Consider the following 14,245-nt stretch of genomic DNA (forward strand, 5'->3'; position numbering starts at 1 on the left):
ATTTCATTTTACTTGCCAATATTTTTTCATGCCCTCTCTTTGCTTTCCTAATTTCCTTTTTTAATTTCACCCCTGCACTTTCTATACTCCTCTGGGCTTTCTGAAGTATTGAGCTCCCGATGTCTGACAAAAGCTTCCTTTTTATTGCTTATACTACCCTCAAAGCTCCTTGACATCCAGAGGGCTATAGGTTGGGAGTCCCACCCTTTTTCTTGTGGGAACATTTTTGCTCTGAACCTCCATGAATGCCTCCCACTGCTCTGAAACTGCTTTTTACCTTCAGGTAGATGTTTCCAGTCCACTTTTGCCAGATCACATCTCAGCATAGTAAAAGTGGACTTTCCTCAATTGAGAACTTTTATTCCTGGTCCATCTTTTGTCTTTTCCATAACTACCCTAAATCTAACTGAATTATGATCACTACAACCAAAATGCTCTCCCATTAATACCCTTTCCACCTGCCCAGCTTCGTTCCCTAAAACAAAAGTCCAGAACTGCCTCCTCTTGTTGGCCTTGCTATACTAGCTAAAAAAGCGCCCTCTATACCTTTTACACTGATGATATCCCAGTTAATATTAGGATAGTTGAAATCCCCTACTATTGCTGCCCTATTGTTTTTGCACATCTCAGAAATTTGCCTCCATATTTTCTCTTCTATCTCCCATCCATCGTCCAAAATTCTTCCGTCTAGTGTGTGTCCGATAGTGTTATAACTCTAAAGTTGCAAGTCTGCCCGTAGGCATCCATAGCAAATAAAAGGAAAAAGTCAAGCTTACAAGGAAAAGGGAGAAATTGCATTCATATAGAGCCTTTCATACCCTCTGAACATTTTAACATTTCTTGAATTATTTTTGAGGAATAGTCATTGTTGTTATGTAGCAGGGTGGCAGACAATTTGTATACAACAACGTCCCTCAAACCGTAATAAGATAATGGCCCTGAAATCCCGGCCTTGCCGGGTCCGTACGGAATATGTCCGGACCCGGCAAGGCATGCACTGAAAACCAGCTTTTCCGATCTGTCAAGATATCTCTTGACAGATCTTCCGCATCCCCACAGGAAGGACGTTCGCGCGGGCGATATTGGGCTATTTGCCCAGCGAATGTCCTTCAAACTCTTGCGACTGGTAAAAGCAGGCGCATAGCTTACTTTTACCAGTGTAAGAATTTTAAAACGTTAAATTTTATTTTTATAATGCACATTTTTATGTTTAAAAACCCTGTCCGCTAAGGTAAGTTTATTTTAAACCCTATTAAAATAGTTTTTTTTAAATCCCCAAAATATATATTTTTTCGATAAAATGTAATTAACTTTAATTTTAAATAAGTGAAGTGTTTTTTTAATTTATTATGTTGTATTTGGGTGTTTTAGGGTTATTTTCGCATTGATTATGGACTCTGGATCAGTTCCTATAGACTGGAGGGTAGCTAATGTAACCCTACTTTTTAAAAAAGGAGGGAGAGAGAAAATGGGTAATTATAGACTGGTTAGCCTATCATCAGTAGTGGGGCAAATGTTGGAATCAATTATTAAAAATGCAATAGCAGCGCATTTGGAAAGCAGTGACAGGATCAGTCTAAGTCAGCATGGATTTATGAAAGAGAAATCATGCTTGACAAATCTTCTAGAGTATTTTGAGGATGTAACTAGTAGAGTGGACAAGGGAGAACCAGTGGATGTGGTGTATTTGGACGTTCAATAGGCTTTTGACAAGGTCCCACACAAGAGATTGGTGTGCAAAATTAAGGCACATGGTATTGGGGGTAATGTATTGACGTGGATAGAGAACTGGTTGGCAGACAGGAAGCAGAGAGTCGGGATAAACGGGTCCTTTTCAGAATGGCAGGCAGTGACTAGTGGGGTGCCGCAGGGTTCAGTGCTGGGACCCCAGCTATTTACAATATACATCAATGATTTAGATAAATGAATTGAGTATAATATCTCCAAGTTTACAGATGACACTAAGCTGGGTGGCGGTGTGAGCTGTGAGGAAGATGCTAAGAGGCTGCAGGGTGATTTGGACAGGTTAGGGGAGTGGGCAAATGCATGGCAGATGCAGTATAATGTGGATAAATGTGAGGTTATCCACTTTGGTGGAAAAAACAGGAAGGCAGAATATTATCTGAATGGCATCAGATTAGGATGCAATGCAATGAGACCTGCGTGTCATGGTACATCAGTCATTGAAAGTTGGCATGCCGGTACAACAGGCAGTGAAGAAGGCAAATGGCATGTTGGCCTTCATAGCTAGGGGATTTGAGTAAAGGGACAGGGAGGTCTTACTGCAGTTGTACAGGGCCTTGGTGAGGCCTCACCTGGAATATTGTGTAGTTTTGGTCTCCTAATCTGAGGAAGGACGTTCTTGATATTGAGGGAGTGCAGCGAAGGTTCACCAGACTGATTCCTGGGTAGGCAGGACTGACATATGAGGAGAGATTGGATCGACTGGGTCTGTATTCACTGGAGTTTAGAAGGATGAGAGGGGATCTCATCGAAACATATAAAATTTTGACGGGATTGGACAGGTTAGAGGCAGGAAGAATGTTCCCGATACTGGGGAATTCCAAAACCAGGGGTCACAGTCTAAGGATAAGGGGTAAGCCATTTAGGACTGAGATGAGGAGAAACTTCTTCACTCAGAGAGTTGTTAACCTGTGGAATTCTCTACCACAGAAAATTGTTGAGGCCAGTTCATTAGATATATTCAAGAGGGAGTTATATATGGCCCTTATGGCTAAAGGGATCAAGGGGTATGGAGAGAAAGCCGGAAAGGGGTACTGAGGTGAATGATCCGCCTTGATCTTATTGAATGGTGGTGCAGGCTCGAAGGGCCGAATGGCCTACTCCTGCACCTATTTTCTATGTTTCTATGATAGTAATGGGAACTCGTAAAATAGGAGTTCCCATTACTCGCAATGAGAATACTGTACCGTGATTGGTTGTCCAGTCCCACGTGACTCCAGCTTCTCCGTCCGTATACCAAGACGTGGACGCACTGCGAAGCACGGGAAAGAAAGGCCTCTGACCAGAACCCAAGGTGCCTCCAGGACTACCAGGTACTTTCGCAATTTTCAGGTCGGAGGCATTACCCCCAATAAAAACGAAAATGCTGGGAATACTCAACAGGTCAGGCAGAATCTTTGGAGAAAGAAACAGAGATAATGTCAACCTGAAACATTAACTCTGTTTCTCTCTCCACAGATGCTGCCTGACCTGCTGAGTATTCCCAGCATTTTCTGCTTTTATTATTTCCAGCATCGGCAGTATTTTGCTTTAGTAATCAGATAATGACCATTTAAGCTTTATTTTATTCGTTCTTGGGATGTAGGCGCAAGGTCAGCATTATTGCACATCCCTAATTGCTCTCGACAAGGTGGTAGTGAGCCGCCTTCTTGACCCGCTGCAGTCCGCATGGTGAAGGTACTCCCACAGTGCTGTAAGGGAGGGAGTTCCAGGATTTTGATCCAGTGACGATGAAGGAACGGCCATATATTTCCAAGTCGGGATGGTGAGTGACTTAGACGGGAACTTGGAGATGCCGGTGTTTGCATGCGCCCACTGCTCTTGTCCTTTTAGGTGGTAGAGATCGCAGGTTTAGGAGATGCTGTCGATTGAAGGGTAAATGTTGACGAGGACATCGGAACACTCCTGCCCAACTTCAAATAGTGACAAGGTATCTTTTATGTGCATCTGAACAAGCAGATGGGGCCCAGGTTTAATGTCTTTCCAAAATATGGCACCTGAGACAAAGTAGCACCCCCTCAGTACTACACTAAAGTGGCAGTCTACATTATACACTCAAATCCTGGAATGGGACTTGAACCCTCGATCTTCTGCCCAGCTGGCACTACAATTTTTTTGGAGGGATACACTGTGTAGGAAGGTAAAACATAGATGAAGAAAGTGAGATACTGTGTGAGAGGCATACAGAATTAGGACACGGAAAGACTTGCGGAATGGAGAGAGTGAGAAACAGAACAAAAACTTGTCGAAATGAGAACATATCTAGGGAAAAAGAGAAACTCTGGCCCCAAGTTTCGGCCCGGGCCGAAAACGGCGCACCTCCGAGCTGGACGCCTATTCTTCACGCCTAAAAGTGCGCTCGAAAAAACTTCGATATTCTCCGGCTCCTCGAAGCTCGATCTAAGCTTGGCGCGATGCGTTCTTCACAGCGGGGGGTGGAGCCAAACACTTGCGCCGATTCTGTAAGTAGTGGGGAGCCAACGTGGTGCCGGCAACCCTGCGCGTGCGCCTTGGAACGTGCATGCACGCGCAGTGTCAAACAAACATTGGCACTCGGCCATTTTTAAAAGGACTCGGCTGCCGTCGAGCCACTGACGGCGCCCCTTAAGCGTGGCCGAATGGCCTCAACCCCCTTGAAAAGCTGCGTGCGTCCGGTGTTGATCCTTCTGCTGCCGGCCAGCCACTGACGCTGCTCCTATCCCATGGCCGAATGGCCTCAGCCCCCTTGAAAAGCTGCGTGCGTCCGGTGTTGATCCTTCGGCTGCCGGCCAGCCACTAAGAGAATGAAGGCCTGCCTGCAGCACAGCAGCTCAGCTCGAAGGCTGCTTGCTGCCGCTGTTGGGGCTGCTGTCGAGACACTGACGCCACACCCCTGCCTGTCTCCAACATGAAAGGCCTGCCTGAAGCACAGCAGCTCGAAGGCTGCTGCTGTTTCACACAGGTAGGAACATGGTTTATTTAATCTTTTCTTTGCTTATAAATTTTTATTCAGGTTGGATTTATTTGTATAATATTTGTATAAGTATAACTAAGGATTGATTGTAGAATTTAATGACTTCCCTTCCCCCCCCCACCTCGTTCCCTACGCCTGATTTGTAACCTACGCCTGATTTTCTAAAGTGTAGACAAGGTTTTTCGAGCGTACAAAAATCTTCACTTACTCCATTCTAAGTTGGTTTGGAGTAAGTTTTCACTGCCGAAACTTTGAAAACAGGCGTAAGTGGTAGGACACGACTCCTTTTGAAAAAAAAAATTCTGTTCCAAAGTGAAACTGTTCTAACTGACTAGAACTGGAGCAAACTAAATGCCGAGAATTTGAATTTCTAAGATACTCCGTTCTACACCAGTTGCTCCAAAAAATCAGGAGCAACTGAGGCCGAAACTTGGGCCCTAAGAGTGGAAAGAAAGAGGGAAAGACAGAAAGTATTGGAGAGTGGGAGAAAAGTCCGCCATTACAGTACAAACGGCCCTGAAATTGCAGTCTGAGGCTTCCTGCTGGCGGATGCCTCCGACCACAAAAGTATTTACAAATGTACCTGGTGGTTCCGAAGGAGCGAAGCCTTCTGCTGTGAGGCCTTGCTGTGCAGCCCAGCACAGAGGCCCACGAATTCCAGGAGCGTATGGGCATCCTGGGATCATGTGGACCAGACCAACCAATCACAATGTAGTATTTTTATTGATAGTAATGGGAGCTCCAAGCTCAATGAGAATACCCCTAAAAACAAATAAAACATAAACCTAAATTAAAAAAACACTTCACTTTTTAAAAATTAATAGAAATTGCATTAAATTAAATGTTTGAAAAAAAAATTTTAATTTAAAAAAAATGTTTTAATAGTGTTTAAAAGCTAATATAAAAATAAATAATAAAATGTATTTTTTCTTTCTATTAAAATTCTTACGCTGGTTTTTACCAGGCATACAAATTTGAAGGACATTCGCTGGGCAAGAGATGGGCAAATAGCCCAACTTTATGCCCGCGAAGGCCCTTCTCCTGGGGATGCGTGTGATCTGCCTGTCAAAGTTTGGCAGATCGCAAGTGCCAGATCCAGGCGCATGCGCTTTGCGCGCCGAAACCCAGAACTTGCGTGGCCTCTTCAGGCACATACGCAACCAGAGAGGCCGGAATTTCAGGGCCAACATTTTTTTTCTTTTTTTCACAAGTGAGCAATGTCATAGGAGATCAACTCCATTATACGTGTGATCAATTCACAAAATATATCCAAAAAGGAGTTAGATGAAGTCCTTACTACTAGGGGATCAAGGGGTATGGCGAGAAAGCAGGAATGGGGTACTGAAGTTGCATGTTCAGCCATGAACTCATTGAATGGTGGTGCAGGCTAGAAGGGCCGAATGGCCTACTCCTGCACCTATTTTCTATGTTTCTATATTTCTATACAGGTTGAACCTCCCTTATCCGGAACCACCCCTCGTCCGGAACCATTCCCGGCCACCGGGTGGCGCATGCACAGAACAAATTGAAGTCCTTCCTCGCTGCCGACTCCCACAATCGCTGGCCTCACCCCGCGATCCACTGCCGCCAACGCCCCCCCCCCCCCCCCCCCCCAGCCATGATCTCCCTGCCGCACTCCCAGCCCCAAGCCAACTTCCCCGATATCCCCTTGTTCAGTACCTGTACCTTCCAATTTAATATGACCACCTCTTGTCCGGAAAAATTCCTAATCCGGAATAGGCCAGGTCCCAAGGGTTCTGGATAAAGGAGTTCAACCTGTACAACCAGACAGTTTGCTTTAAGAAGCCAAATGTACCACTTGGTATAAATCTTCCGCCTTATTGCCATGGCACATGTGCAAGTTGAAGATAATTTAAATCCCCAGAGAGTGCAAATTACAAAGTTCAACAACCAAGCCAATTACCATTGCATACACAGATTATAATCTAGTAAAAAAAAAAGACTTGGATTTATCTTGTGTCTTTCACGACCACCGGACGTCTCAAAGCGCTTTACAGCCAATGAAGTACTTTTGGAGTGTAGTCACTGTTGTAATGTGGGAAGTGCAGCAGCAAATTGCGCACAGCAAGCTCCCACAAACAGCAATGTGATAATGACCAGATAATCTGTTTTTTGATTGAGAGATAAATATTGGCCAGGACACCAGGGATAACTCCCCTGTTCTTCTTTGAAATAGTGCCATGGGATCTTTTACATCCACTGCAGATGGGGCCTCGGTTTAACGTCTCATCCAAAAGACGACACCTCCAATAGTGCAACACTCCCTCAGCACTGCACTGGAGTGTGTTCTTCGATTTTTTTTGTGCTCAAGTCCCTGGAGTGGGATTTGAACACACAACCTTCTGACTCGGAAGGGAGAGTGCTATTCTCTGAGCCATTAATTATTATTAATTCAAATGATCTATTAATTTGATATGAAATTGTGAAAACAGCACGATCATTGAAAATTAATTGCTTAACTTGAACCTCTTAAGGTGAATCACTGGTTAATTCAAACTTCCACCCGACATGGATCAGAACCAGTGAAAGCTGCTGCTGAATCTGTTCAACCAGGTCAGAGCAGTTAATCATCCTGGACCATCAGCCTGTGCCTTGCTGTAAAATGTGAATAAATTCACTGAAGAATTTGTCATCAACTTGTTCTTGTACTGTCGATAAACCAAGCTTACACAAGAGAGACAAACCATGTTCCTACAGAAAGCATAGATAACAGGATATGTTGTAAATTTCATGAAATTTTATCTTGTTATAATCCTGAAGACATCTTCATATAGCAATTTCTAAGTTCCTGTGATCAATTTAACTGAAGAACGGCATCACAAGGCAGAAAAGTTGTCTTGGTGGTTGATGTGTGCCACCATTTGTGCCAATGTCTAAAAGCAGAATCCATTATCAACTGGAGAGCAACGAAATGTTTCTGGATTTTTAACTTTTTAATCTGGGAGGAATTTGGGGTAATTTATATCAAGATGTTATTTAAATTAAATCTGGCACTCGCAAGATTACAGTATTCAGTTTACATAACCAGGGACCTTACTGTTATGAACTCCAGACAATGCTATTACTCGATCGTGGACTGTATTCTGGATTGTAAAGGGCACTGCATTCACGCTCCTTAAAACCTACCTCTTCAACCATGCTTTTGGTCATCTGCTTTAATTTTTTTTTATGTGGCTCGGTGTCAAATTTATCTGTTTTGGCTTAACACTGCTGTGAAGCGCCTTGGGCTGGTTCACTATGTTAAAGGCGCTATATAAATAAATGTTGTTGTTAATTCGATCTATTGAATAATTAGCAAAAAAGGACTTCAACTTAACCAGAGTAAGCTGTTTTTATGGACACAATCAAAAATAATTTTTGAAATGGGTAAAAGTGGCATACTATATGATGCAATAGCATCAAACAAGGAAAGGAATCCATTCCACTGCATTGTAGTAAGCGGAGTCCTCTCTTCTATTTGTATTCAATTACAGAATCATTATCAGTATAAAGGAAAACTAGCGATTAAAAGTTAATGAGTATAGCTTAAGCTGATTATGAAAAGTTAAGGAAAACTATATTTTGTTAAATCCAGTAAATGGCTTTACTGGGCATATTTTTTTGACTGCTAATAAGAGCCTTGCTTATCTTTAAAATCCTGGTTAAAATAAAATTAGCAATCAAAGTGCAGCTTTACTGTTGGTGGAAGCAAGTACTATTTTAACCTACTTCAAAGAGATGAGAACAAAAATTACAAATTATTTGTGGTGCTGCAAAATTCTTAGCTTCTAACACCAAATTAAAAATCTTTTGTCCGCCTTGCACAGAAATTGGTGGGAAAGGCTTGTGAGGTACAGTACCATAAAGTTATGGGAGTAGTAGGAAATTTGCATCACTCCTGTTATGTCGGGGATGTGTTTGGTGATGGGGCACTGTGCAGCAAAGAAAACACTTAAATTGGGGAAAAAAAATGAAAATTCTGTCGGAAACATTTTTAAAAACCAACTTGACACATGAGATCTGAAGCTATTTCATCTGCGAGCTCATTCTCTAGAGGTGGCCTTTGAAGTGAACTCCGCTGCCAATGTGTCAATTAGCACAGATGCAGAAACCTGTTTAGAATGGGCACTGAGACTGTACCAGCAATTATAGTAAATGGAATGGACAGTAGGAGATGCTGATGGAATTAATGTACTGAAAAAGATTGTTGCACTTTTAATAAGTGGTGATCCGACAAACCTGCTGAGCTCTCCAATATAACAGTAAAGTGCAAATAATGAGGACTTAATTTATTTTTGTACAAGTAAAAATGTACAAGTAAAAATGTGGTACTGCTGGTCATAATGCTGCGGTTTGTTTGTTTTTTTTGGGGGTGGAATGGAATGTTGGTTATTTATTGACTTCAATAGAAAAACATTTTTAAATCAGGGAGAGATGTAAAACGAGCAGCCGATTGTCTATCACCCATTTTATGCTATCCCACAGTCAAAATTACCCCCTATAGTTTTGCACCATATTGAAAAAGCATGCAACAATTTATGTTCCATCGTGAATCTAGCAGCACAGGAATTATTTGATACTAATTACTAAACCAGAGAAAACAACAGAGGTCAATGGCGAGTAAAATTGGGCGGGGTATAAAACTGGCCATTCGATTCAATCCTGTCAGTTCCCTGCTGGGAATTGTTAGTTTAAGATAACTCCTATAGTGAACATAGTTACTAACCAAACAGCAGATCATCTGTGGACTTGTGAAGTAGAAGCTCTAACAATGGCCCAAAAATTGCAGACCACGGTCCAGAGTACGCCGCGGACCTGTGAAAAGAATATGCACCTACCTGATAGCTCTCCTTTCAGCTCTCTGATGCTGCATCCTCGAGGGCAGCGTAATGGGCCAAGGACCCCAGGGCGCAGCCTGTGCGGAAGCGTACCTGGGATCATGTGGTCCTCGTCCTCCAATTAGGAAACAGAATTACATTTCAAAAGGGAATCCCGTAATCAGATTTAACTACAATTATTTTAGAGGATTGGAATTTAATTCCTAATTAGATTCATCGCACCAACTTCAGCTCGTCTTAAATCTGTTTGTAAAAATGTAAGTTTGCTAATAGATATCGACATAATTAAAACCCCAGTCATTGCAGAAACAAGAACATCTCATTTGATACAACTAAACAATCCGACTTCCAATATGAGAATGGTTAAAACATGCCTGAGGTATTCCCTTACACTGATGCAAACAGGTCCTCATCTGTGTACATCAACCGTTAAATTTTCGATCGCCGTTGATGGACAAATAGCTCAACTCTGTGCCAGCAATTGATTATTCTTTGGCCGTGCAGATGATCTGTCAACCGATCGCAAGTTCGGGATTTAGCGCAAGAGCATTCGTAAATCCCGAACTTGCGGGCCATTTCAGAGAACACTGTCATACCCATCACAAATTCTGGTCCATTCTTTCAGGATATGATGGGAGGGGGGAGTTCTAACCCACCCCACTCAGCGGGAACATTCAGTCTGACCACCCCGTTTTCACTGGAATCTTGCTGGTCGCCATTTTACATGGAAACATAGAAAATAGGTGCAGAAGTAGGCCATTCGAGCCTGCACCACCATTCAATAAGATCATGGCTGATTATTCATCTCAGTACACCTTTCCTGCTTTCTCTCCATACCCCTTGATCCCTTTAGCCGTAAGGGCCATATCTAACTTCCTCTTGAATATATCCAATGAACTGGAATCAACAACTCCCTGCGCTAGAGAATTTCACAGGTTAACAACTCTCTGAGTGAAGAAGTTTCTCCTCATCTCGGTCCTAAATGGCTTACCCCTTATCCTTAGACTGTGTCCCCTGGTTCTGGACTTCCCCAACATCAGGAACATTCTTCCTGCATCTAACCCTGTCCAGTCCCATCAGAATGTTATATGTTTCTATGAGATCCCCTCTCATCCTTCTAAACTCCAGTGAATACAGGCCCAGTCGATCCAGTCTCTCCTCATATGTCAGTCCTGCCATCCCGGGAATCAGTCTGGTGAGCCTTCGCTGCACTCCCTCAATAGCAAGAATGTCCTTCCTCAGATTAGGAGACCAAAACTGAACACAATATTCCAGGTGAGGCCTCACCAAGGCCCTGTACAACTGCAGTAAGACCTCCCTGCTCTTATACTCAAATCCCCTTTCTATGAAGGCCAACATACCATTTGCCTTCTTCACCACCTGCTGTACCTGCATGCCACCTTTCAATGACTGATGTACCATGACACCCAGGTCTCGTTGAACTTCCTCTTTTCCTAATCTGATGCCATTCAGATAATATTCTGCCTTCGTGTTTTTGCCACCAAAGTGGATAACCTCACATTTATCCACATTATACTGTACCTGCCATGCATTTGCCTACTCAGCTGTCCAAGTCACCCTGCAGCCTCTTAGCATCCTCCTCACAGCTCACACCGCCATCCAGCTTTGTGTCATCTGCAAACTTGGAGATATTACACTCAATTCCTTCATCCAAATCATTGATATATATTGTAAACAGCTGGGGTCCCAGCACTGAGCCCTGCGGCACCCCACTAGTCACTGCCTGACATTCTGAAAAGGACCCGTTTATGCCGACTCTCTGCTTCCTGTCTGCCAACCAGTTCTCCATCCACGTCCGTACATTACACCCAATACCATGTGCTTTAATTTTGCACACCAATCTCTTGTGTGGGACCTTGTCAAAAGCCTTTTGAAAGTACAAATACACCACATCCACTGGTTCTCCCTTGTCCACTCTACTAGTTACATCCTCGAAAAATTCTAGAAGATTTGTCAAGCATGATTTCCGTTTCATAAATCCATGCTGACTTGGACCGATCCTGTCACTGCTTTCCAAATGTGCTGCTATTTCATCTTTAATAATTGATTCCAGAATTTCCCACACTACTGATGTCAGGCTAACCGGTCTATAATTACCCGTTTTCTCCTTTTTTAAAAAGTGGTGTTACATTAGCTACCTTCCAGTCCATAGGAACTGATCCAGAGTCGATAAGATTGTTGGAAAATGATCACCAGTGCATCCACTATTTGTAGGGCCACTTCCTTAAGTACTCTGGGATGCAGACTATCAGACCCTGGGAGTTTATCGGCCTTCAATCCCATCAATTTCCCCAACACAATTTCCCGCCTAATAAGGATTTCCTTCAGCTCCTCCTTCTCACTAGACCCTCGGTCCCCTAGTATTTCCGGAAGGTTATTTGTGTCTTCCTTCGTGAAGACAGAACCAGAGTATTTGTTCAACTGGTCTGCCATTTCTTTGTTCCCCATTATAAATTCACCTGAATCTGACTGCAAAGGACCTACGTTTGTCTTCACTAATCTTTTTCTCTTCACATGTCTATAGAAGCTTTTGCAGTCAGTTTTTATATGTTCCCAGCAAGCTTTCCCTCATACTCTAACTGCTCACTACAGTTAGGTGGCTGAGACACCTGCTAGCAACAGATGAGAGCCTCATAAATTTATGGAAATCGAGGTCTCGTTCCGTCACGGGAACCTGATTAAATTAACGTGGGCCTCCTGAGTGGGAAAGCTGCCATGGCTTTTCTGCCAGGTGAAGGCTGTCTGGAGGATGACGAGGTCCTCCAATGTAAGTGGGAAATGTTTCCTTTGTGGAACGAGATGCTCCTCTGAGCCCCACAAGGAAAGTTGTGGCCTCCCCTGCTCCTTTCCCTTCTGCAAGGCATTAGGTAAGGACAGTTTAACCCAAGAGGAGAGAGAAGTTATGTAACAAATGTTTCGTCTTGCCTGAAGGGCAGGTAGTGGACTGTGGAGCTTGAGAGGGCAGTCAGTAAGCAAACTGTGGAGTGCGGGGTGGGGGAAGAGGTTATATAACTTTTTGTGGATGATTGACTGTGGTATTTTGGAATTGCTCAGTTACGACTTGAAAACCCTGTCATGTGCAGCTGCAAAGCCAGGAGTGAGCTTCATGCTTAAAATGGCTGCACCAGCACCACAACATGATGGGAAATATCAAAAATTTCCATTAAGGGGATTTGTAGGGTTATTTTGGATGTATGGGTACTTTACATTCAGTCACTGAAGTTACATATAATTGCTGTACTGTGCATTTTGCATGAGTTGTAGCTTTCAAACACGAGGGAGGTATCAGCTTATTCAGTCAGGCATGTACACAATTGCATTGCTTTCTTTTAGTGCAAAACACCATGTCATGTAAGCCTTCTCTTCCCTGTGTTAGGAATGCTAAATGTGGTTAGCACATTCGATTGTAGGCATGTACCTCTTCCTCCATTACACCTGTTAAGACTGTCCTCGCATACTGCTAGAGTTCCTATTTCACATGCACAGATGGTCTGCAGTGCCGGAGGCAAATATTTTAATGCAGTAACACACTGACCAGGGAGCATACATGATCCCTTCATGTGGCAGAATTGCTCTGAGATTCGAGTTTGTGATTGATTTTGATGAGGGAGGCAGACAGACTCCCAGCTGACAGAGTATCCATTCAATTGTCACTCACTGGCGCCTGTATGTTGTCCAACTCCCAAAGCAAGACTAAAGTTTTCAATTTAGAAATGCACAGGCATATAAACTAAATCATCATGTATAAAAACAGAGACTGGGAGCTCAAACTGAGGAAGTGAGTTCACTAGCCATATCAAACTAGGTGCTGTAATCTTTAAATAACATCATTGGTGGAAGAATATATATTTCACTGAATAATCAACCTTGACCATGAACTGTAAATTATTTTCACAAAGTTCTTCATGAAAAATTTGTTATTTCACTGTCAATCAAAAAATTCAAACTCTTCGAGAATTTACAGCTTCTGTTTGCGGTTAAAACAATGCCTCTTATTTCATATACTTTCAATCAAAGCTGAAGGACTCAGCTGAGACACCAAAAAGCTGCCTATTTTAAAAATGCTTCTGTAGATAATGGCTAAGGTAATTAATAGCAATGCAACTCGAGGAACTGCATCTGAATGAAGATAAACAACTCCAAATCCAGTATTACAAATGTTGACTTCCATTGTGAACAACAATCATTCAGAGAATAGTTTCCATTAATAGTTTTTCAAGCTGTCTATCCTATTACGGACCAAATCTCATGGTCATCTCAGACTAAATAAATTAACGTCACGTGGAAGAGACTTCACTTTCTTCATGCAAATAGGACAAACTGTAATAAAATGGGTGTCACAAATTAGCACTTTCACCTCAAACTTGGCTTTAATGTAATTAAAGGGGCAGTGACAGGAGAAAATGTCAACTCTCAAATCAGAAATGCCAGCTTATGGACACTGATCAGTATCAAAACAACAGCAAAAAATGTAAATGAACAGCAGTTCTTCCTAAAAGTTATTTTCAAGATAATGGGAGTAATTTTAATCTAACCTGTCCAGTGGGAAACTTACTTAATCGGGCCAAGCTGAGGATTTACAGCCCATTTGATTTTAATATTGATTTACTTCAATGGAGAGTAAAATCATGTGGTGTGTAAAACCGAAGTTGGCCTGATGCTGTAGGGTGGGTTGGGTTTACAATGATCT

General features: G+C 42.7%; 1 protein-coding gene across 2 annotated transcripts in view; it reads left to right on the plus strand.

The window, feature by feature from the left end:
* Nucleotides 1-14,245, plus strand: part of otc (ornithine transcarbamylase) — an 89,166-nt gene that overhangs the window by 25,606 nt on the left and 49,315 nt on the right. The gene's annotated exons all lie outside the window — the stretch shown is intronic.

This window comes from Pristiophorus japonicus, chromosome 11 (genome assembly GCF_044704955.1).
Source record: "Pristiophorus japonicus isolate sPriJap1 chromosome 11, sPriJap1.hap1, whole genome shotgun sequence".
Classification (NCBI taxonomy): domain Eukaryota; kingdom Metazoa; phylum Chordata; class Chondrichthyes; family Pristiophoridae; genus Pristiophorus; species Pristiophorus japonicus.